This window comes from Engystomops pustulosus, chromosome 3 (assembly GCF_040894005.1).
Source record: "Engystomops pustulosus chromosome 3, aEngPut4.maternal, whole genome shotgun sequence".
Classification (NCBI taxonomy): domain Eukaryota; kingdom Metazoa; phylum Chordata; class Amphibia; order Anura; family Leptodactylidae; genus Engystomops; species Engystomops pustulosus.
Window position 1 is genome coordinate 67384191 of NC_092413.1, and position 25260 is coordinate 67409450.

A 25260-nucleotide genomic window follows, 5' to 3' on the forward strand; every position below is an offset into this window, starting at 1 on the left:
TCAGGCATTTTCGGACGCGGCGATACCTAATGTGATTTTTACTGTTTATTTATATTTATATCAGTTCTAGGGAAAGGGGGCGATTTGAATTTTTAAGTTCTTTTATGATAATTATTTTTTTAAACTTTTTTTTATTTTTACTTTTACTATTTTTAAGACACTCTTTAGGGTACTCTAACCCTAGGTTGTCTGATCGATCCTATCATATACTGCCATACTACAGTATGGCAGTATATGTGGATTTTACTCCCCATTCATTACAATGTGCAATTAGCACATTGTAATGCATGGTTAAAACGAAGTAGCCTCGGGTATTCGAAACACCCGAGACTACCATGGTGTCGGATCCCCGTTCCCCGTGACATCATCGGGGAGCGACGATCCGCGACAAGATGGCGGCGCCCATGCGGCGATCCATGTGAAAACACCCACAATCGGTGTTACCGGTATGCATTTGCTGCAATATGCAGCAAAGACTTACTGGCTAAGGAGAGAGCTCGGCCCGCGAGCCCTCTCCATGCACCGGGACCCGGCGTGCGCCGTACTAGTACGGCGCACGTCAGGAAGGGGTTAAGGGGGATCTGTATACCCCAAATAGCAGTTCTATTTAGTGACAAAATCGAATAGGGAGAAATCTGTTTGACATTCATGCATCTGCAGTAGTGAGCTGTCAGTTGTGGGGTATCTGTATAACGCACATTGCAATACCTTTTGGGGGCTCTAGTTTACAGCCAGATTTACGTGTCAAATCCACATAGTTTATACAGTGATTTTCGCTAAAATTACACTGTCAGTTGTGGGGTATCTTTATAACGCACATTGCAATACCTTTTGGGGGCTCTAGTTTACAGCCAGATTTACGTGTCAAATCCACATAGTTTATACAGTGATTTTCGCTGAAATTACACTGTCAGTTGTGCGGTATCTGTATAACGCACATTGCAATACCTTTTGGGGGCTCTAGTTTACAGCCAGATTTACGTCTCAAAACCACATAGTTTATACAGTGATTTTCGCTGAAATTACACTGTCAGTTGTGGGGTATCTGTATAACGCACATTGCAATACCTTTTCGGGGCTCTAGTTTACAGCCAGATTTACGTGTCAAATCCACGTAGTTTATAAACCACTATGTCAGACAGAAAGGTGGCAGGTGGAGCAGGCAGAGGTGGCAGCACAGGGGTGACTCTGTGAGGCCAGAACTGCCGTTGTCATCTAATGTGTTGATCAACAACCCAAAGGTTGTTGAATGGTTGACTAGGTCATCCAATTCCTCAAATATAATATCTGACAACCCCAGCCAAGAGTCCGTAGGTTGCTCTGATACAACAATTAGTTGGCATGGCCCAGGAGCAGGTCAGCGGGCCTCACCTGTCCTCAACCAGGCTCTGTCCTGTTCCTTTCCCGCAGCCAGAGAGCTGCTAGGTGGTTTGGGCTCAGCGCCACTATTCAGCGAGGATGAAGTGTTTGAGGACAGTCAGCAGCTGCTTTGCAGTGAAGAGGTGGGGCAGACTTCCACTGCTTCCTGCAGTAGGCAGGCTGTGCATACTGACACCGGTGAGGAGAGTAGCAGTGACTGAGAAGCGCAAATTGACAATGATGTAGCCGATCGCACTTGGGAGCCGGGTGTAGCAGGGGATTCATCATCGTCGGGCGAATAGAGTGTCAGCTTGCGGAGCAGGCAGCAAGTTGCTACTGTGGCTGTGAGTCAGCAGGGTGGCAGCAGTGCGAGGACAGGAGCCAAACGTCCGCGGGGTACAAATCCCGATTCGCAGGCCCAAATAAGCAGTGGCACAGGGGCTCAGCGAGGCAGCAGCGGTAGTAGTCGCTCAGTGCAGAGTGTTGGCGGTAAAATTACCACCTCAGCGGTGTGGCAGTTTTTTGTAAAGATACCAGAGTAGCCGAGTGTGGGTATATGTCATATCTGCGGGCAGAAAGTGAAGCGTGGCCAGGGAGCTAACCTTGGCACCACGGCCTTGCGCCAACACAAGCAGCGTCACCATCCAAAGGCCTGGGAGAAACGGGTGTCAGATGCGGTCCATCCTGCAGGCGCAGCAACAGCAGCAGCACCTAGTGGCACACATGCTGTTTCAGCAAGTCAAGGCTCCAGTACCTCTGCCGAAGGGAGCTGTTTGTCTTTGACATCATCTCCCGGTCCAGATGCTCCTGCTCCTCGCTACGCATGGCGCCAGCAGTCGTTGAATGAGGCGATTACAAAAAGACAACTCTATGCGTCCAGCCATCCTAAGGTGCAGAAGCTGACCGTGCTCTTGTCAAAGTTGTTGGTACTGCAGTGTCTCCCTTTCCAAGTTGTGGACTCTGTACCCTTCGGAGAACTAATGGCTTGTGCCGAACCGAGGTGGAGAGTTCCAAGCCGCAATTTTTTTTCCAAAAAGGCTGTGCCAGCCCTTCACCAATATGTACAACAGAAGGTGGGCCAGTCCTTGAGCTTATCAGTTTCTTCCAAGGTGCACGGCAGCGGGGACGTGTGGAGCTGTAATTATGGTCAGGGCCAGTATATGTCCTTTACGGCCCACTGGGTGAATGTACTTCCCGCCCAGCCACACCAACAACTTCCACAAGAGACGGCGCTTTCTCCTCCACGTTGTCAAACTGCTGCTCCTGCGCCAGTGTCTGCCTCCTTCTCCACCACCACCTCAGCCTCCACAAGTGCTGTTTCATCATACCATATGTGCAGGGGACAGCAGTGTCACGCAGTTCTACACCTGGTTTGCCTGGGCGAACGAAGACACACAGGGGAGGAACTGCTCTGCGTCAAGAAGAAATCAATATGTGGCGTTCTCCGCGACAACAAAAAATCGGAACCATGGTGACAGACAATGGGAAGAACATGGTGTCCGCGCTTGACATAGGAGTGATGGTCCATGCGCCCTGCATGGCGTACGTGTTCGAACTGGTAGTCAACAAGTTCCTGAAGTCTTACACCCATCTGCAAGACATTATAAAAATGGCCAGGACACTGTGCACTCACTTCAGCCATTCTTACAAAGCCAAGCACACCCTCCTCGAGTGCAGCGCCAGAACGGCCTGCCCCAACATAGTCTGATATGCGATGTTTCCACCCGTTGCAATTTCAGCCTCCATATGTTAGACCGCCTGTATGAACAGAGAAAAGCCATTAATGATTTTTTGATGATGCAAGCGGACCGTAGTACTCACCTGTATAACTTTGATGTCAGCCGCTGGCAGCTCATGCATGACACCTGCCTTTTGCTCAGGCCTTTTGAAGAGGCCACATTATTTTTCAGTCACCAGGGCAGTGGGATGAATAACGTCATTCCACTGCTTCATGTCCTGGAACTCATGCTGCAAAATCTGTCTGGTCAGGGCACTGGAGAAGTGGAGACTACATCTCATGGCCACATGGGTCTGGTGGGGGCTGAATTGGAGGAGGAGGACATTGGAGCACAAGCAGTCTGGTGCAATTTGTGGTTTTTCTACTCAGGTGACAGGAGAGGAGGAGCAGGAGCATCCGGAGGAGGTAGAAGACGAGGCAGATGATCCAGAAGCACCGTGGCAGTATACTGTGGATATGGAGACCGGGAGTCCCTCAGAGTCACTTGCACAGAAGGCCCGCAGCATGCTGCTTTGCCTAACTAGTGACAGTCGAATAGGCAACATCCGGCATAGGGATGACTTTTGGCTGCTGTGGGGAGCTGGGGGGGTAGGAGCAGTAGCAGTTCCATCAACAGTCGCTTAAGTCTGGATTCCTTAATGAGCAATTTCCTTCACCCGCCTAGTGAGGAGGGTAGCCGCCACCAGCAGCAGCTGCAGGCCATGAAGCAGACCCTGCACCAGCAGGTGGTGGCCTACTTGGACAGCACTTTACCACCTGAGGTAGAGGTTCCCATGGACTACTGGGCAGCAAAACTTGATGCGTGGCTGCAACTTGCGGAGTTTGCAGTAGAGAAGCTGTTCTGCCCGGCCAGTAGTGTGGCATCAGAGCGGGTGTTCAGTGCACCGGGGGCCATTGTTACCCCCAGGAGAACCCGCTTGTCCACCCATAATGTGGAGAGACTGACCTTTGTCAAGATGAATTAGGCTTGGATCGGCCAGGATTTCAACTCAACAATGCCTAATGCATCAGATTAGATCAGCCATGATGCCTCCTCCAAATGAGTTGGGGTTTTAACTACCTGCCTCAGCTACTATTCTGATGCTACCACCCGCCTGATGCCATACATCTGCTGCTAGTTGCACCATCTGCCTCCTACCATCTTTACCAGGGACTGGAATTGTCCGCCACCTCCACACTATATCATTGTGCCACTCTGCAGGCTCCTGCTGCTGCTGCTTCTGATGCCACCTTCACACTACATCATTGTGCCACTCTGCGGGCTCCTGCTGCTGCTTCTGATGCCACCTTCACACTATATTACCACTAAACAAGGCACTGGTTTGGCCACACCTGGAATATGCTGTCCAGTTCTGGGCACCGGTCCATAAAAAGGATGCCCTGGAGCTGGAGAGGGTTCAACATAAAGCCACAAAAATGATAAGGGGTATGGAGGGTCTTAGTTATGAGGAAATATTAAAACAACTAGATTTATTTAGTCTGGAAAAAAGACAACTATGAGGGGACATGATTAATTTATATAAATATATGAATGGTCCATACAAAAAATATGGTGGTAAGTTGTTTCAAAATAAATCAAATCAAAAGTCGAGGGGGCACTGTCTCCGTTTGGAGAAATCAAGGTTTAATCACCGGAGGCGACAGGGCTTTTTTACTATGAGAACTGTCAGTCTGTGGAATAGCCTGCCTCAGGCGCTGGTCACAGCAGGGACAGCGGAGAGTTTCAAGAAGGGTCTAGATGCCTTTTTAAACCTAAATAACATTGATTGTTATGTTACATAGAATTGTTTCCCCCAAATCCCTTCCTCATCCAATCCCTTCACTTCCTTGGTTGAACTTTATGGAGAAGTGTCTTTTTTCAACCGTATAAACTATGAAACTATGAAACTATATGATTGTGCCACTCTGAGGGCTCCTGCTGCTGCTTCTGATGCCGCCTTCACACTATATGATTGTGCCACTCTGCGGGTTCATGCTACTGCTGCTTTTGATGCCACCAACACACTATATCATTGTGCCACTCTGCCGCTCTTGCTGCTTCTGATGCCACCTTCACACTATATCATTGTGCCACTCTGCGGACTTCTGCTGCTTCTGATGCCACCAACACACTATATCATTGTGCCACTTTGTGGGCTCCTCCTGCTGCTGCTGCTGCTACTGATGCCACCTTAACACTATATCATTGTGCCACTCTGCAGGCTCCTGCTGCTTCTGATGCTACTGATGCTACCTTCACACTGTATCATTGTGCTTTTCTGCGGGCTCCTGCTGCTGCTTTTGATGCCACCAACACACTATATCATTGTGCCACGCTGCCGCTCTTACTTCTTCTGATGCCACCTTCACACTATATCATTGTGCCACTCTGCAGGCTCCTGCTGCTTCTGATGCCACTTTCACACTATTTTATTGTGCCACTCTGTGGGCTCCTCCTGCTGCTGCTGCTTCTGATGCCACCTTCACACTATATCATTGTGCCACTCTGCAGGCTCCTGCTGCTGCTACTGATGCTACCTTCACACTATATCATTGTGCCACTCTGCAGTCTTCTGCTGCTTCTGATGCCACCTTCACACTATATCATTGTGTCACTCTGCAGGCACCTGCTGCTTCTGATGCCACCTTCACACTATATCATTGTGCCACTCTGTGGCTTTCCCTGTTGCTGCCACCATGTTGCTGAATATATGAAAAGAAGAAAAAGAGAACAACTGGAGGACGGTGCCTCGTGTGATACCGTCACGTTAGCGGTGTCTATAGTAAGCAATATTGCTCACCTGTTTACCACTTGGTGGTATGCAATGTACAATCCAAAGGAATGGTTGGTTTTCCCCTTCATTTCATCTGTCAGAAGGATGAAAAGCTTCAGGATTGATAGCCAAAAGCAGGAGTGGATACAGAAAACAGAGGACATCCATTTGCTGCTCATCTCTATTCTGTTTTTTGCTTTAGCAATACTGATGGATTTTTGAACAACTGAAAGAGGACACTGACACGTGAAAAGAAGGGCAAAATGATCAGTTACGTCAGTGCAAAATTACTGCCAACATCCTCTGCACTCTTTTGGGGGGCTTTCCACATGTATCCGCGTTTAACAGAACAGGTTCTGTCGTAATCTATGGAATCATCTGATGTCAGTGTAAAAAGAGTGCCATCTTTGATGTTATAGTGGGATCTTGGCCCTCAGCTCGGTCCTTTCAAGCTGGCACAGACGTTACCTTGTCAGGCTGCGTTCCCGCTTTGCTTATTTGGGGAAGTTGGCCTATGTAAATGCACATGGAAGTGAAGAGTGAAGCGATTCTAAGAGCTGCGGCTGTCATGTGCATGTCATAATAAAACACACCATTGTTTGAAGACCAAACCATTGCTCCCTATGCATATTTAAGCATGGCACAATGTTCTACAACACCCTACAGGCTCTCTGCAGCCAGGAAATGCCTGTTTTTTAACGTGATTTGTTTTGATTCGATTTGGGTCAAATCAAATTTTTTTAAAAAATTTGGCGAATCGGGACGAAACGAATTTTATCAAATCTAATTACAATTCATATCTTGTGTAATTTCTTTACCAAATCACTTATTGGTACTATGTTTTTTCATACTCTGTTGTGTTTCCCTACATGCCTTGGACTTCCCACAGTATAAGAATTTTTTCTCCTCGTTCTTCCTAAAGTTTCCATTATCTTCTTTTATATAGCTATTGGTAAGGATGTCTTTTAAGGACGGGGCTTTGCAAAAGACAGTCCTAGGTCTTTTTGCTAGATTTAGTCGCTTTAGTATATGCTTATATATTTCCTTATTATCGAATTGACCCTAAATGCCTCTTTCACATACATTGTGAGAAATAGTGGATCAATTGTGTTCTCACCGGTACATATTTTCTCATTATTTTCTTTTTCCATAAATAGGTTTTCAGAATATCCTCTCTCTCTGAATCTTTCTTTTATAATCTCAATTTGCTCTTTTTTGTCCTGTTCCTTCATACAATTTCTTTCTATTCTTTTAATCTGCCCCCTGGGGATGTTTTCAATCCAGGGTCGATGATGACAGCTACTGTATTCTGTAAAGCTATTCACATCGACTGGCTTGAAATAGTTCTTACTCATAATTTTATGCCCCTGCTGGAACAATTCTAAATCTAAAAAATATAGAGAATTTTCATTTCTTTCATATGTAAATTTCAGATTATACTATCGTATTAATATATTTTATGAAATCCTTTAACTCCTCACTAGTACCTTTCCAGATTATGACACAATCATCTATATAAAGTTTGAATAATAAAATATTTTCTCTAATCTTATTGGAGGAATCAAAAATGAACTCCTCTTCCCATTTTTCCATGTACAGGTTGGCGAACGGCGGGGCAAACTTCACCCCCATGGCCGTCCCGCCAACTTGTACATAGAACCCATCGTCAAACCAAAAATAGTCATGTTCGAGGCAAAATTTAATAGCCTCAAGTAGGAAATATCGTTTCTGCCATCCAATCTCCGGAGTCCCTTCTAATCTCTATTTAATGGCTCTAATCCCCAGCTTTTGTGGTATGGACATATATAACGATGATACATCGCATGAGCAGAGTAAGATATCCTGATCTGCGCCTACATCAAAAATTTTTAAAATATCAATTAGATGTTGAGAGTCTCTTAAATAAGATTTCATCCTCTTTGTGAGGGGTTGAAGTTGGATATCGATGTATTCACTCAACCGACACGTAATAGGTCTAATACCAGTCTTCCAGGGGGATTTTGGGAGTCCTTATGGACCTTCAGTAAATAATATATGACAGGTATCCTCGGTGTATGAATGTTAAGATAGGTGAAGTCTCTTTCATTGATAATATCAAAATCTTTCCCCCATTCAAGGAGTTTAAGCAAGTCCTCTTTATATTCCTCTGTAGAGTCACTTTTCAATTAATTATATGTACTGGTATCCCTTAATTGTCTATACATTTCCCGATTATAGTCCACTCTGTTTAATATAACTACCCCCCCCCCCCTTTATCCGCACTATTAATAATGATGTTTTTATTCTCTTTCAGTTCTTTTAGAGCTATCCTCTCTTCCTTCGTTAAATTGTCAATCCAATTTTTATTTCCCAAATTCTTGAAGTCCCTGAGCACTAAACACTTAAAAGTATTGATACAATTGTTATTACCCCTAGGTGGTGGCATGAAGTCAGATTTACTTTTCAATGTCGTATATTTTTGTGTATCTAAATTGGTGAGATTTTTATTCAAAAAGTATTTTTTTAGAGCAATGTTCCTAATATATTTGTTATCTATATATGTCTGGAATTTATCCATTTTCACTTCTGGAGCATATTTCAATCCCTTATTTAACAATTTGATATGGTCATCGTTTAATGTGAATGAGCTGAGGTTACAAATTCCTGAACTGTCTTAATCTCTTTTGTCCTTTTCACCTCCATTCTGTTTCCTCCTTCTTCTCCCCCCTCGTCTAACTTTCTTTTGCCCATCCTCATATTGTCCAAATGTTCGTTTCCAATTTTTTGATGGGGAAAATTTTGTTTGTTTAGATTAGGGCGTGAATCTGTTATATGTACTGTATCCACCTCCCCGAAAGTCTCGAGAGTAATCTGAATTTCGATCTCTGATACCCATCCCACTTTGTCTTGGGGTATGTCTGTTATATTGAAAATAACCCCTTTGCCTATCATTAAAAGGTCTCATAGCACCATAATCTGTTCATTCCTGGTGAAATCCCCCTCTATTATATCTAGTTTGTCTGTTGTCTCGATGTTCCCTAGTATAGCCCAGAGTCCATTTGTTAGATTGGGGATCATATCCCAAATATTCCCTTTTTCCAAAATTCGGATGGTTTCTCCCTGTACTCATATCTCCTCTCTTATCATTTTTTTGGTCTGCATAGTATACCATTCTCTATTCTATTCCAGAGTTTTTCACATCAGTTTCGATGGCTGTCTTTAACTCCAAATTTTCACTTATTTTTTTATTCCATCTATATACAGTATTGTTGGCATAATCTTTTTTGAATTTGTACATCTTTTTTCAATTTTCTAGTTTTGACTTCCTGTTCAGCTTTTTTATATTTCTTTGACAAGTATTGGAGAGTTCTACATAGTCCCCCAACCCTTTAAAAGGTTCTAACTTATTTCTAAATCCCTCTATACTTTTATTGATACCATCGAGTTTCAACTTCTATTATGAACCTCATTATATTGAAATAACATTGGTTAAGCAATTTTTCCCAAGCTCTATGTTCTTGTACATCATTAATATCAGTTTTTAGCGGCAATTGCCACCTTAAACCCTCTGGAACCATTAATTCCTTGAGGAAATTTTCTAATGATGCTACATCCCAAAGCATATTTAAATCCTTAATCATCAAGAATTCCAAACTTCTGTAAATACATATCTAACAGCATATATGAATACCCCACCTTAAACCTCCCCCCCATTCCCCTGCCCCCTCCCTTTTCTAATGTAAAAAAATATTTTGATAATACAAGTATTGTATCTATGTTGCATGCAGGTACTCCAGCCACACAGGATCGCAAACAAAAAATATTTCCACTGGTGCATATGCATTATCTATAAATACTCAACCAACCATCCCCTCCCCCCTCCCCTAATCCCCCCCTCCCCATTATCAACCTTATTAGATACCCACACAAAGTCACACAGTGTAAATATTTCCAATAGTATATATACATATATATATAGATGCTCAACCTAGGACCCCACCAACCGCTCCCTCCCCCCTCCCCCCAATCCCCCCCTCCCTATTATCAAACTTTTTAGATACCCACGCTAAGTCACGCAGTGAAATATCTCGAATAGTATATATACATTACATATAGATGTTCAACCTACAACCCCCTCTTCACCCTCTCCAACCTAAGACCCCACCAACCACTGTTAGATATGTATTTACACGCAATGTATATGTATTAACGGAGTTGTTGTATTACATGTTTTTGCGTACAAAAAAAAAAGAATTCCAAACTTCTAAAGTTGCTCTCTAAATCATCTGTTTGGAGACTAGACTCCACTTGATTTTGAAAGAAGTTTGGAAATTCTGATAGATTAGTATTTCTGAAGTCAAAAACATCAATTTTCTTTAGTTGTTAACGCACAATTAATGTATATACAATGTTTACGTCTTATAAACAATTGGTTTTCAACAAAAGATTAGAAACACGTGAGGTAAGGTGCAAACATTATGGATCAACTTAAATAAATGGTTATGGTTATATGTCACACTTCTCCATCTCTATTAGAGCTACACACAGTCACAGAACGATCCACAAGGTCCCAGATTGAAATGAAGAAATATATATTTTACGACCGGAGCTCTCCTCTGTTTGCTTATGTACTTCACAAGCGAATATTCCACAAAGTTCCTCTCAAAGGGTTTTCATCTCCACAGGCACTGTAGCGCCCCAAATTGTTTTGAGATATGTGCATTTTTAACCATTGTTTGTGAGTACAATTTTATTAAAAAGTTTTAACTACCAAGGAAGTACTACCCTATGCCAATTGTGTGTCTCTCCTAGTGATTACACTGTGATTGATGGGCAGTGATTGCAAGAAGGAGGATATACCCTGTTTCCCCAAAAATAAGGCAGTGTCTTATATTAATTTTTGCTCCTAAAGAGGTACTAGGTCTTATTTTCAGGGGATGTCTTATATTTCCATGAACAAAAATTTACATTTATCGTGGAACAAAAAATCTACTTCTCTAACATCCTTATGACTCTCCAAACTCTGAATTTCATGCTGTCTTTCTTGTGACTCAATTTCTATTAGAATCATTGGCCCCAATCTCTCATGTTTAGTAAAAGCACTTTCCATAAATGTCCCCTTCTTATCCTGGTAGCTGCTAGGATCACATTTGCAGCACAACAGCCAGTGATTTAATTCCATAAATTCTTACCCATGTCACAACATTTTGCAGCATCTAAAAGATTTATTAATACTAATGTACAGCGTGGGGGGAGCTGCTGGAATGGAGGCTGCTAGGTCTTATTTTCAGGGGAGGCCTGAAGGGTGATAGTCTGCACGGTGACCTATTCACATCGGAGAGTTGTAAGGACAGTGCCTGTGGAGATGAAAAACCTTTGAGAGGAACTTTGTGGAATATTCGCTTGTAAAGTAAATAAGCAAACAGAGGAGAGCTCCCGTCATAAAATATATATTTCTGCTGGACAGATTTACAAGATTCCTGACACTGAAAAGACATTTTTTACAAACTTGTGCTGAGAATTTGGAAAGAGCACATTTATATAAATCTGTGCAAGCTGCCAATAATGAATATGAAGACCTTATGTTTAATTAACATCCAATCTATTATCCCATGCAGTCTCGTACTAGTGAAATGGATCATTTCCAAATACTAGTGGAAAAAGAATTAAAAACATTATATTACATTACAAAAATAAAAAATATAGAGAAAACATGGGATATAAGGGAATTGAAGGCTAATCTGTATTTTACTATACGTCCAGCGGACAAAGAGGGGTGCTATTGTTGTGCTTGACAGTGACTTATACCAACTATGTATTCTTAATATGCTTGAGGATCATCAGGTATACAAAAGATTTTGTATATGTATCTATATGTTAAATCTAAAATGTCTACGTTTTTTTTTTTTTTTTTTTTTATTAAGTTTTCAAGAAGGTAAAAGGATCAGGGGAAGGGGAAACACATGGAGAAAGGAATCATGGATACAACAATTGTACCCAATATGGGGGAGGGGGTTATAAATAAAGGTATCAACCAATTCCAGCTTGGAGAGAAAATACACAACAATAGAAATTCAATAAATCATCATGCAGTAATACTGTCATTATCCATAATATCCTTACTAGCCCTCCGTTTTTTAATCCTTTACCTAAAGTGACTCCGGATTAGATGGGGAATAAGGAGATGGAAGTGGAGAGTCAGAAGAAGTAGAAAGGGAAAGGTAGCAAGAAAGTGGAAGGAAAAGATCGAAAAAGGGGTGAAAGAAAGGAAAGAGCCATGCTTCCCCTCTGCCCGGTGTTCAGAGCTCTGTAAGTTCACTGTCCAAATCCTGGACTGTACTGGTAACGAGGAGAGGTCACAAAGGTCGACCAATGAAACCAAGTCTTCTGAGAGCGAGCGGCTCTCTTAGGGTCTGTGTTCAAGAGGCTCTCCATCCGCCGCAACTACCTGACACAACTCTAGTGCAGAGAGGGAGGATCAGTGGAACGCCAGCAAGCTGGGATGCAAGCCTTTGGTGCGTTAAGGAGATGGCACAACAGGGAATTTCTGTACGTGACAATGTAAATCTCATGATGACGGAGCGGGATTCAAGCGGGATCATCCTGCAACTCTCTGCCTGTCAACTCGCAAATTACCTCCAGCACCGCCATCCAGTAAGGAGCAAGAGAGGGGCGGCTCCAAAAACATGTAGGGGTGTGCCCTCCTCTTTACCACAGCGCCAACAGTTTGGGGAGACCTCGGGGAACGTTTTATGGAGGACATAAGGCACCCTGTACCATATGGTCAGTAACTTATAATTTGTCTCCTGATAGATCGTGCTTATCGAAGATTTGTGTGCTAGCTCAAAAATCTTTTCCCTTTCCTCAGTAGAGAGATTCAGTTCCATATCTCATTCCCATTTGGCCATAAAGGAAGGGATGTGGTCCTGCGGGGGAGATATCAGGAGACTATATGACAAGGAGAGAGTACCCCTGATCTGGCCTCTCTGCGTGCATGCACCTTCAAAGCCTGTCAGGGACCTGCTGAAGTCAGGAGGTGGTGCAATAGGTCCCAAATAGTGTGATAGTTGGAGAAATTGCCACATATGTGCTCATGGAAGATCCAGCGGGGAGAGCAGATCATCCCTCTCTTCCAATTCCCATCCACCAGAAAATTACGCGCTCTAAAATGGCCAGCTTTGACCCAACACTTGAAAACCGGCAATGTAATCCCTGGGGGGAAAGCATAGTTACCCAAGATTGGTGTGAGTGGGGGGTCGGTGAGGGATATCTCTGCCCTTGACCTACATTGTTTGAAAGCCAATAAAGTGGCATAAATGGTAGGGTGAGCGGACAGTGCTTGCCACTGCCTTTTCTCTACCCACGGGAGGCAGGAGAGTGGGACATAGGTGAAATGTTGTTCAATTGAAACCCAGGCTTTTGTAGTCTCATGTCTGCACCAGTCAACAATCCTGCTGAGGTGAGAGGCCCAGTACTATTGAGAAATATAAGTGCTACACCACCCTCCCTCTTTGGCATGTGCAAGATCCTTTTCTGTAATCTTGGGGGTTTATCGGCCCAAGTGAAGGTCGAAAATAGTCGTTGCACAAAAGTTAGAAAACTAGCCGGGATTCTAATTGGCAGGGCCTGGAAGGGCAAATCCCTTTTAATGGCCTGCAAAAGTGGGGGAAAGTTTAGGTGGTAGGTTTGGTCCGGGTCAGCTGGGAGATGTATGCCCAAGTATTTTATAGAGGAAGAAGCCCACTTGAAATGTTTAGTGGTGGGGCTTCTGATTTTTACATGTTAATTTTGAAATTACAAAGCCTCCTGAAAATATCCAATTCTTTAAGGAGGTTGGGGATGGACACCTGGGGGGGGGGGGCGTGGAAAGGAAAAATAACAAATCGTCAGCATAGGCTGCCACTTTAACTTCTTTTCCATTCACTGTCACCCAGGATATATCCAGATTATTCCTTAGCCATTAAAGTAGGGGTTCCATTGTGAGGGCAAATATGAGAGGGGAAAGCGGGCATCCCTGGCGTGTTATCTTTCTGATGGGGAAGGAGTCAGAGAAAAGGCCATTCACCCTCACCGACGCCGTAGGCAGGAGTATAGTGCACCAATCCACCTCAACATGTGTGTGCCCAACTCCATATGCTTCATGACTCTGTCAAAAGCCTTTTCGGCATCGGTAGCAAGAATAACTGTAGGGAGGGCCGATGTCTTAATAAAATGGACCATATTCAATGCCTTCATGGTGCTGTCCCTGGCTTCCCATGAAGGCACGAACCCTGTTTGATCAAGATGGACAAAGCTTGGCAATAAAGGGGCTGAGCAAAGGCCTGTGCTAGCTAGAGGCCGATAAGGGGGTCTGTGGGGTTGTAGCTGATATATGGCAGTGTAAAAATATTTCATTTAATTTTAGAAATCCCCATGCCCGTCAGGTGTGGAATGTAATTAATTGCTCTCTGGGTCCTGAGGGCGTTGGCCAAGACTTTACCTGTCTTGTTACCACTTTCATGGAAAACCCTTCTGCATTTAGTCAGAGATTCTTGTGTCTTCACCAGGTAAAGGTTACGAAGTTTCTCCTGGAGGGAGATAAGCAGGTCCCTAGTGGCCGGGGTCTGTATCTCTTTGTGGCGGTGCTCTACTTCCCTAATCTGGGACAGGAGGGCAGTGGCCTGTGTGTACCTTTCCCACTTCAACCTACCACCCATGCGCATGAAGACTTCTCTGATGACGCATTTGTGCACCTCCCAACAGGTCAGAGGGCTAGTGATGGAATTGGCATTTATAGCAAAGTAATGATTAAGTTCCCTTACCACCTCCTGGACATGTAAAAGGGAGTGGTTAAGGATCAATCTCCCCATTGAGCTCCAATCCTCTGAATATCCATGGTAGCAATACGGGAAGCAGCGGGTGGAGAGCCTCTGAATCCTGTCCTTGCGGAAATGCACCTCCTGAAGGATGACCATCTGTGCTCTCAGTCTCCACAAGCCCTCTGTAGCATCTGTCACTTCTCATGGGTACAACGGCCTCTGACATTGAAAGAGACAATTTTTACGTTAGGATCCATTACACCAGCTCACAGTAAAAGGAGAGATGAGACTGAAGCAGGGGGGAGGCACGGAAGGGCGGGGGAAGGAAGAAAGCAAAGGACAAAGAAGTCTTAGTAGGAAGAGAATTTAATGAGAAAGAAAGAGCGGGTTGTAGAGTATAGAAGTCTCTAGAAGGGACACTAGGTCTCAAAACTCAATCTAAAGGGGAAATAAGAAAGGTTTTCTGGTATCTGCTCAAAGCAGTCAACACCTGGGGAGTCCCTAATGGGGAGTTTAGTAAGGCAATACAGACAGAGGAGACAACCGCCCCGGACGTATCTGAGAATGATGCCGCACACCAGCCACACCTCCAGACCTTAACGCCTACAGGTCACTTGTCTTCGGACTGGGTGCATCCGCAGCATGCTTAGCTACAAGGGAGTGGTGTATGAGGAATGCCGAGAGGGGCCAGTTAAGTATTGTAGTGACCTCGGCCAGACCACCTTAGGGAGTGTCAGTCCTATGTTCAGCCAAGGCTTTTAGGTACCTCTCTGGAACTTGACTCCCAACCTGGGACTGCACAAAAATATGTGAAATATCGACTACTCACTATGACAACTTTCAACTAAACCTGGCGAGGAGGCCCTTGGCAACCTTGTAACTAGCTGTAATTTAAGTCAGCTGCCCTAGAGCATAACTAACAAGCAAAAACAGAAATGGCTCAGAGACCCTGTTAGGGGCAAGAGAAATGCACTGTCCAAGTCCAAGATATCAAGCAATAAACCAGATAAAGTGTTTGGTCAGTAAGCTCATCTTCAGCGATAGATCAACGGTCATCTGGATGCCCCCTCCTACTAAAATGTCTAAAATATTGGATTGGGGTTTAGAACTAAATATTCTTAATGCTAAGGAAGTGAACTTTGTGTTACCCGAGCATTCTATTATCGGTATTATGCATGCTTTCTCAAAGGTGCAAAAGCAGAATTTCCCACTTTCTTTTCGTCCTATTATTTCTTGGGTAGGATCGTTAAGTGAAAATTTGTGTTCATGGGTTAATGATTATCTACAACCTATCATAAAAAAGTTACCAGGAAACTTACTGGACACTAAAGAAGGTTTGATTAATATGGAAAAAAAATAAGTGGGAACCAGGTTTTTCCTGGCTATTTTGTGATGTGCTATCCCTGTATTCCTCATGATAAGGCCTTGTCACATAATATGAGCAAGTATACAGACTACTCATCACAGCTGAAAGAATTTATTTTGTCTGTTGTACATTTTTTATTAACAAATAATTTCTTTTTCATTTCATTGTGACTTTTTTCTTCAGCTACAGGGATTTCCAATGGGGGCATGTTTCTCCCCCTTTGGCCAATCTTATGTGGCCTGGTGGGAGGAACATGTCTCATGATGCACACAATCCATATACAGTATACCATACATACAGTGGTATGGTAGTTATATCAACTATATCACTGTATACATGGTCGGGTCCTTCTTGTATGGTTTCAGAATTTTTAAATTACATCAATAATAAAGATTTTGGCTTACAGTTTACTCATGAAATACATGGCAATGGCATTTTTGGATATAGAATAAAGATTTTGGCTTACAGTTTACTCATGAAATACATGAGATGGTGACATATAGAGATGAGCGAGCACTAAAATGCTCGGGTACTCGTTATTCGAGACGAACTTTTCCGATGCTCGAGTGCTCCTCTCGAATAACGAGCCCCATTGAAGTCAATGGGAGACTCGAGCATTTTTCAAGGGGACCAAGGCTCTGCACAGGGAAGCTTGGCCAAACACCTGGGAACCTCAGAAAAGGATGGAAACACCACGGAAATGGACAGGAAACAGCAGGGGCAGCATGCATGGATGCCTCTGAGGCTGCTTAATCGCACCATTATGCCAAAATTATGGGCAACAGCATGGCCATGACAGAGTGACAGAATGAAGCTAGATAGCATCTAAAACATCCAATAATTGACCCTGACACTATAGGGGACGGCATGCAGAGGCAGCGGCAGCAGGCTAGAGAGTGTCATGGCGACATACCCTAAATGGACTCAGGCTTCAAACCAATGGGTGGCAGAGAGGAACCAAAGGAGGTGAGCAAGAAGCGCTCAAATAATATCGGTACATGATAAAAATTCTGCCTGCCACAGGCGAGCTTTCGCCAATCCAAGCCCCTGTCTCTAGGCTACTCCCCAAACAGCAGTGTAGTAGCGTTCTTATAAGTTTAGGATATGGCGGTTGAGGGGAATGTAAACAGATGCGCAAGAAGCGCTGAAATAATATCGGTAAATGATAAAAGTTTGCCAGTATATTTTGTGGATTACACAGCAGGGTGGCGACAAAGTTAACAAGTTTGATGTGGAAGCCATGAAAACAACCCAAAATTCTGCCTGACACAGCTCGTTTGATAAGGGGACCATATATGGAGGCAGTGAACTAGTAGTAGATTAAAGGTGCTGCAGTTAAAACTATGTTAGTTGGATCTTGGGATGGAGCTGGCGCTCCGCTTCCAGGCGAGCTTTCGCCAATCCAAGCCCCTGTCTCTAGGCTACTCCCCAAACAGCACTTCTAAGAACCTTTTGTATAAGATCAAGTGTAGTAGCGTTCTTATAAGTTTGGGATATAGCGGGTGAGGGGAATGTAAACAGATGCGCAAGAAGCGCTGAAATAATATCGGTAAATGATAAAAGTTTGCCAGTATATTTTGGGGATTACACAGCAGGGTGGCGACAAAGTTAACAAGTTTGATGTGGAATGCCCTGTAATAGCTCTTGGGCGGTGTGCCTTTTATCGCCTAGGCTCAGCAGTTTGAGCACCGCCTGCTGTCGCTTAGCGACGGCACTGCTACTGTGCCTAGAGCTACCGACTGATGGCGCCATGGGCACGGATGGTAATTCGGAGGAGGAGGAGGTGGAGGAGGGGTGGGAGGAGGAGGAGGTATAGTAGGCCTTTGAGACCTGGACCGAGGTAGGCCCCGCAATCCTCTGCGTCGGCAGTATATGACCAGCCCCAGGGTCAGACTCGGTCCCAGCCTGCACCAAGTTAAGTGTAGTAGCGTTCTTATAAGTTTGGGATATGGCGGGTGAGGGGAATGTAAACAGATGCGCAAGAAGCGCTGAAATAATATCCCTAAATGGTAAAAGTTTGCCAGTATATTTTGTGGATAACACAGCAGGGTGGCGACAAAGTTAACATCTTTGATGTGGAATCCATGAAAACAACCCAAATTTCTGCCTGACACACCTCGTTTGATAAGGAGACGATGTATGGAGGCAGCTATATGGACGACTTTTGGAGGTAGCAATGGAGACAACGTGTGGAGGCTGCTATGGAGACAATTTAATTTGGATAGTGCCTGTATGTGGCAGTCCAAAAAAGTTTTCAAACCAGAGGAGCAGGTAGGTGGCCCTCCAGAAAAATGAAATAGATTGAGTGCCTGTATGTGGCAGTCCAAAAAAGTTTTCAAACCAGAGGAGCAGGTAGATGGCCCTCCAGAAAAATTGAATAGATTGAGTGCCTGTATGTGGCACTCCCAAAAATTGTTTAAAACAGAGGACCGGGTAGGTGGCCCTCCAGAAAAATTAAATGCATAAAGTACTATAGCTAGAGCCAGTGGGCCCTGTCAAAAAACAGCCAGTTTCCTCTGCTTTAGTGTACAAAGAGGAGGAGAAGGAGGAAAATGAGGAGGAGGAGGAGTGCATAAATTATTCAGGTTGAGCTTCCTTCACCTGGTGGAGATTGGAAATTATGAGAAATCCAGGCTTTATTCATCTTAATAAGCGTCAGCCTGTCAGCGCTGTCAGTCGACAGGCGTGTACGCTTATCGGTGATGATGCCACCAGCTGCACTGAAAACCCGCTCGGACAAGACGCTAGCGGCAGGGCAGGCAAGAACCTCCAAGGCGTACAGCGCCAGTTCGTGCCACATGTCCAGCTTTGAAACCCAGTAGTTGTAGGGAGCTGTGTGATCATTTAGGACGATGGTATGGTCAGCTATGTTCTCCCTCACCATCTTTCTGTAAAGATCAGCCCTACTCTGCCGAGACTGGGGACAGGTGACAGTGTCTTGCTGGGGTGACATAAAGCTGGCAAAAGCCTTGTAAAGCGTACCCTTGCCAGTGCTGGACAAGCTGCCTGCTCGCCTACTCTTCCTCGCTACTTGTCCCGCAGAACTACGCACTCTGCCGCTAGCGCTGTCAGAAGGGAAATACTGTTTCAGCTTGTGCACCAGGGCCTGCTGGTATTCATGCATTCTCACACTCCTTTCCTCTCCAGGGATGAGAGTGGAAAGATTTTGCTTGTACCGTGGGTCCAGGAGAGTGAATACCCAGTAATTGGTGCTGGAATAAATTCTTTGAACGCGAGGGTCACGGGATAGGCAGCCTAGCATGAAATCTGCCATATGCGCCAGAGTCCCAACTCTCAAGAATTCACTCCCCTCACTGGCCTGACTGTCCATCTCCTCCTCCAACTCCTCCAACTCCTCTTCTTCTGCCCATACACGCTGAACAGTGAAGGTCTGAGCAATGCTCCCCTCTTGTGTCTCGCCAACATTCTCCTCCTCTTCCTCCTCATCCTCCTCCACCTCCTCCAATATGCGCTGAGAAACAGACCTGAGGGTGCTTTGGCTATCAACAAGGGAATCTTCTTCCCCCGTCTCTTGTGACGAGCGCAAAGCTTCCGACTTCATGCTGATCAGAGAGTTTTTCAACAGGCCAAGCAGCGGGATGGTGAGGCTGATGATGGCGGCATCGCCACTGACCATCTGTGTTGACTCCTCAAAGTTACTCAGCACCTCACAGATATCAGACATCTACGTCCACTCCTCATTGTAGACTTGAGGAAGCTGACTGACCTGACTACCAGTTCTGGTGGAAGTTGACATCTGGCAGTCTACAATCGCTCTGCGCTGCTGGTAAACTCTGGATAACATGGTTAATGTTGAATTCCACCTCGTGGGCACGTCGCACAACAGTCGGTGAGCGGGCAGTTGGAGGCGGAGCTGCGCTGCCCTGAGAGTGGCAGCATCTGTGCTGGACTTCCTGAAATGCGCACAGATGCGGCGCACCTTCGTGAGCAAATCAGACAGATTGGGGTATGTCTTGAGGAAACGCTGAACTATCAGATTTATCAGATCAGTCTGCGCCGTGATGCCCTGTAATAGTTCTTGGGCGGTGTGCCTTTTATCGCCTAGGCTCAGCAGTTTGAGCACCGCCTGCTGTCGCTTAGCGACGGCACTGCTGCTGTGCCTAGAGCTAGCGACTGATGGCGCCATGCCCACGGATGGTAGTTCGGAGGAGGAGGTGGAGGAGGGGTGGGAGGAGGAGGAGGCATAGTAGGCCTGAAAGACCTGGACCGAGGTAGGCCCCGCAATCCTCGGCGTCGGCAGTATATGACCAGCCCCAGGGTCAGACTCGGTCCCAGCCTCCACCAAGTTAACCCAATGTGCCGTCAGCGATATATAGTGGCCCTGCCCGGCAGCACTCGTCCACGTGTCCGTGGTCAGGTGGACCTTGTCAGAAACGGCGTTGGTCAGGGCACGGATGATGTTGTCTGACACGTGCTGGTGCAGGGCTGGGACGGCACATCGGGAAAAGTAGTGGCGGCTGGGGACCGAATACCGAGGGGCGGGCGGCCGCCGCCATGAGGTTGCGAAAGGCCTCGGTCTCTACTAGCCTATAGGGCAGCATCTCCAGGCTAAGCAATCTGGAGATGTGGACATTAAGGGCTTGGGCGTGCGGGTGGGTTGCACTATATTTGCGTTTCTGCTCCAGCGTCTGGGGTATGGAGAGCGGAACGCTGGTGGATGCTGTGGAGGATCGTGGAGGCGACGATGGGGTTTTTGTGCCAGGGTCCTGGGCAGGGGGCTGACTATCAGCTGACACAGGGGAAGGAGCAGTGGTGTGCACGGCCGGAGGTGAACGGGCTTGGTGCCACTGAGTGGGGTGTTTAGCATTCATATGCCTGCGCATACTGGTGGTAGTTAAGCTAGTAGTGGTGGAACCCCTGCTGATCCTGGTTTGGCAAAGGTTGCACACCACAGTCCGTCGGTCATCCGGTGTTTCCTTAAAGAACCTCCAGACTTCTGAAAATCTAGCCCTAGCCGCGGGAGCCCTCGCCACGGGAGCTTCACTACGTGACACATTTGGCGCTGATGCACCTGCTCTGGCCCTGCCTCTCTGTCTGGCCCCACCACTGCCTCTTCCAACCTGTTCTGGTCGAGGACTCTCCTCCGTCTCAGAAGCACTGTGTTCACCCGGCCTCTCAACCCAGCTTAGGTCTCCTCATCGTCGGACACCTCTTTACACACTTCTTCCACTACGTCAAGAAGGTCATCATCACCCACAGACTGCGACTGGTGGAAAACCTGGGCATCGGAAAATTGCTCAGCAGCAACCGGACAAGTGGTTTGTGACTGTGGGAAGGGTCCAGAAAACAGTTCCTCAGAGTATGCCGGTTCAAATGCCAAATTTTCCTGGGAGGGGGCAGACTGGGGGGGAGGAGGCTGAGGTGCAGGAGCTGGAGGAGTGCCGATTTCGGTGACATGGGTGGACTGCGTGGAAGACTGACTGGTGGACAAATTGCTCGAGGCATTGTCGGCAATCCACAACATCACCTGTTCGCACTGTTCTGGCCTCAACAGTGCTCTACCACGAGTCCCAGTAACTTCAGACATGAACCTAGGGAGTGTAGCTCTGCGGCGTTCCCCTGCTCCCTCATCAGCAGGTGGTGTCTCACCCCGCCCAGGACCTCTGACCCCTGCAGTAGTTGGACGCCCACGTCCCCGCCCTCGTCCTCTACCCCTAGCCCTTGGGTTAAACATTTTGAAAATGAAAGTTTTTTAACTTTTTTTTGTGTTTTTTTGTGTTTTTTAGTTTTTAAAACCAAACGATGCTATCCTATTGCTATGGCTATTTTCTAGCCAAGTATGAAAGCACACTGATGAGATGACGCTGAGTTATGAAAAAATAAACGTAAAATAAAAAGAAACTGGCAGACTGTGCCTAATTGAAATCCAACCCCTAATAAATTTTCCCACTTCGGTCTTTGAGATGGATATGTGCGTCACTAAGCGCTAAACACAGCGGTCGCAAGTCTCACTACAAATTCCTCACAATTTGCTAGTAGATGCACTGCAGCAAGGACAGCCACCAGCAGATCAACCAGAAATAAAATATATAACGCTATTGTAGGCGTAAGTAAGCCGTTTGGATTCTCCTATGGCTATTTTCTAGCCAAGTATGAAAGCACACTGCTATGCCAGATGAAATGACGCTGAGTTATGAAAAAATAAACGTAAAATAAAAAGTAAATGGCAGACTGTGCCTAATTGAAATCAAACCCCTAATAAATTTTCCCACTTTGGTGTTTGAGGTGGATATGTGTGTCACTAAGAGCTAAACACAACGGTAGCAAGTCCCCCTGCAAATTCCTCACAATATGGTACTAGCTGCAAATAAAAAAAAAAAAAAGTATAACGTTATTGTAGCCCTAAGAAGGGCTGTTGGGTTCTTGTAGAATCACTCCTGCCTAACAGTAAGCTAATAGAACACCCTAACGCTTTCCCTGACCAGCAGCAGCTCTCTCCCTAGCGGCATCCAGACACAGAATGATCCGAGCAGCGCGGGCAGCGGCTAGTCTATCCCAGGGTCACCTGATCTGGCCAGCCAACCACTGCTATCGACGTGTAAGGGTACCACGTCATGCTGGGTGGAGTGCAGAGTCTCCTGGCTTGTGATTGGCTCTGTTTCTGGCCGCCAAAAAGCAAAACGGCGGGAGCTGCCATTTTCTCGAGCGGGCGAAGTATTCGTCCGAGCAACGAGCAGTTTCGAGTACGCTAATGCTCGAACGAGCATCAAGCTCGGACGAGTATGTTCGCTCATCTCTAGTGACATACTGTCAGGGAAGGTTATATCTAAATTGTATCGTAAGCCAGTGAGTGGGAACACCCTACTTTATGCAGATAGTTGTCATCCACACTATATCAGAGACAATTTACCAGTTGGCGAGTTTATACGAGCACGACGTTGTTGCAGTAGAGAGGATGACTTTATAACTGAAAGTGCAACAATTTCAGACTGAAAAATAGAGGATATTTGTCAGCAAACATCCAAAGTGCGTTTAATACTGCTAAAAACAGGGATAGAAAAGCTCTTTGGGATGTTAGCAATAAAGGTAGCCACCACCAGTAGGGAATGGAGCAGACCCTGCACCACTAGGTAGTGGCCTACTTGGACAGCACTCTACCTCCCCAGCTAGATGATCCCCTGGACTACTGGGCAGCGAAACTTGATGTGTGGCCGCAACTTGCAGAGTTTGCAGTAGAGAATAGTGATGGGTATTCCGGCTCTTCTTAGTGAGCTGAGCCTTATGAGCCATCTCACTAAGAAGAGCCGGCTCTTCTGGCTGCTGAACGGCTCCCTATTAAAAATATAATAGGGAGCCGCAAGCCAGTAAGTCACCGGACACCACACCACTTTTAACCCGATTTAATTGGGTTACAGTGGTCGTGGTGAGCCGGTTAGGGTTGGGATTTAGTGAGCCATCTCTTCACTGAAGGGAGCCTGCTTAGGTCGTTCGCGAACAACACATCACTAGTACAGAAGCTGTCCTACCCGGCCAGTAGTGTGGCATCAGAGCGGGTGTTCAGTGCAGCGGGGGCCATTGTTACCTCAACCACCAGAACCCACCACCAGAATTTGTCATTGTGCCACTCTCTGACCTAATGATGCCGCCACCTCCACACTCATTCTGCAACTCTGTGGCTTATGATGTTGCTGCCACCTCCATAATTTGTCATTGTTCTACTCATGCTGCTGCCAACTGACCACTGTGTTTCTCGCACACCCTGTGATTTCCATAATGCTGTTTTCACCCTACACCACTCTATGACGTTGCCACTATGTTTGCTTTTCCTCTTCATTTCATTTCAGAAGGAATGAAAAGCTCCAGGATTGATAGCCAAAAGCAGGAGTGGATACAGAACACAGATGACATGCAAATATCCCATTTACTGGTCATCTCTGTTTTGGATCAATACTGATGGATTATTGACCAATTGAAAGTGGACACTGATGGATGAAAAGAAGGGCAAAATGATAAGTGACGTCAATATAAAATTACTGCCGACGCCCTCTACACTCTTTTGGGGGGTTTCTACATGTATCTGCGTTTAGCACAATAGGTTCTGTTGTAATCTATGGAATCATCTGATGTTATAGTGGGATCTTGGCCATCAGCTCAGTCCTTTCAAGCTAGCACAGACGTTACCTTGTCAGGCTCATTTCCGCTTCACTTATTTGGTCAACTTTGCCCCTGTAAGTGACAATAGAATTGAAGAGTGGCGGCTATCATCATGTGCTTGTCATACTAAAACACAGCATTGTTTGAAGACCAAACCATGCTCCCTATGCATGTTTGAACATGACACAACCTTCTACAACACCCTACAGGCTCTCTGCAGCCAGGAAATACCTTTTCTTAACATGATTCGCCATGATTCGATTCAGGTCGAATCAAATTTTGTCAGAAAATTTGGCCATCTCTAATGTTTATTATCTGGTTTGTGCACTCGGTTTGTAGTCTGTTTTCTGGTCTATTAGCTAGTGTAGACATGCAGTATTGAGATCCTGTGATATACAGCTTTCTTCGCCAGTCCTTGAACTGATAAATGTTGTGCCTGCCTTAGAGTCCATTCCAAGTAAGTTGAAGGGGCTTTTATACATAGTTCTGTTACAAAGTCTCTATGACCCTTTCTGATTTCTTACTTTGACTTGAAAGAAATCTTGATGGAAAGCAGAATGGCTTAAAGTTACACATTACTGTAGAGCAACCGTGATGCAGGCACAAGTGTTTCTCATGTCTCTTCCATGACTTTCATGAACTTTGTCATTCTTTAAAAAGAGGCGTGTCACATTTTTTCTTCTCTTTTCTGATCTTTAAGACACAACAACAGGCTTGTCCTATTTGCATGAAGGGTGGAGAATGTAGCCAAAGATATTTTACTGTCGTCACTGGCAGCTGTAATGTAAAGAGCTGTATTACCCTAGTCTTAGCAGTACATTTTTACTGGGATTTTCTTGTCCTCTTTTTTGTTTTGTGCTGAGGACAAAAATAATATGCATGGGGATGCAATTTTAACAAACCAAACATAGTTGTTGGGAGAATTTTCAAATGAAGAATGTCTAACTGAAAAAAAATATTAAAAAAAAAAAATTGGAAAAAAATTAATCCAGTGAAAAACCCTGACTAGTGAACAGTGAACAGCTGTTTGAGGCTCTGCTCCAACTAATCAGGACTAAAAAAATTTACATCCAGCTCACTGCCCACAATGCAAGGGGAATGCTGAGACAGAATAACAGCTTGTAAATTCAAAGGTAGCCTTTCAGGCTTATT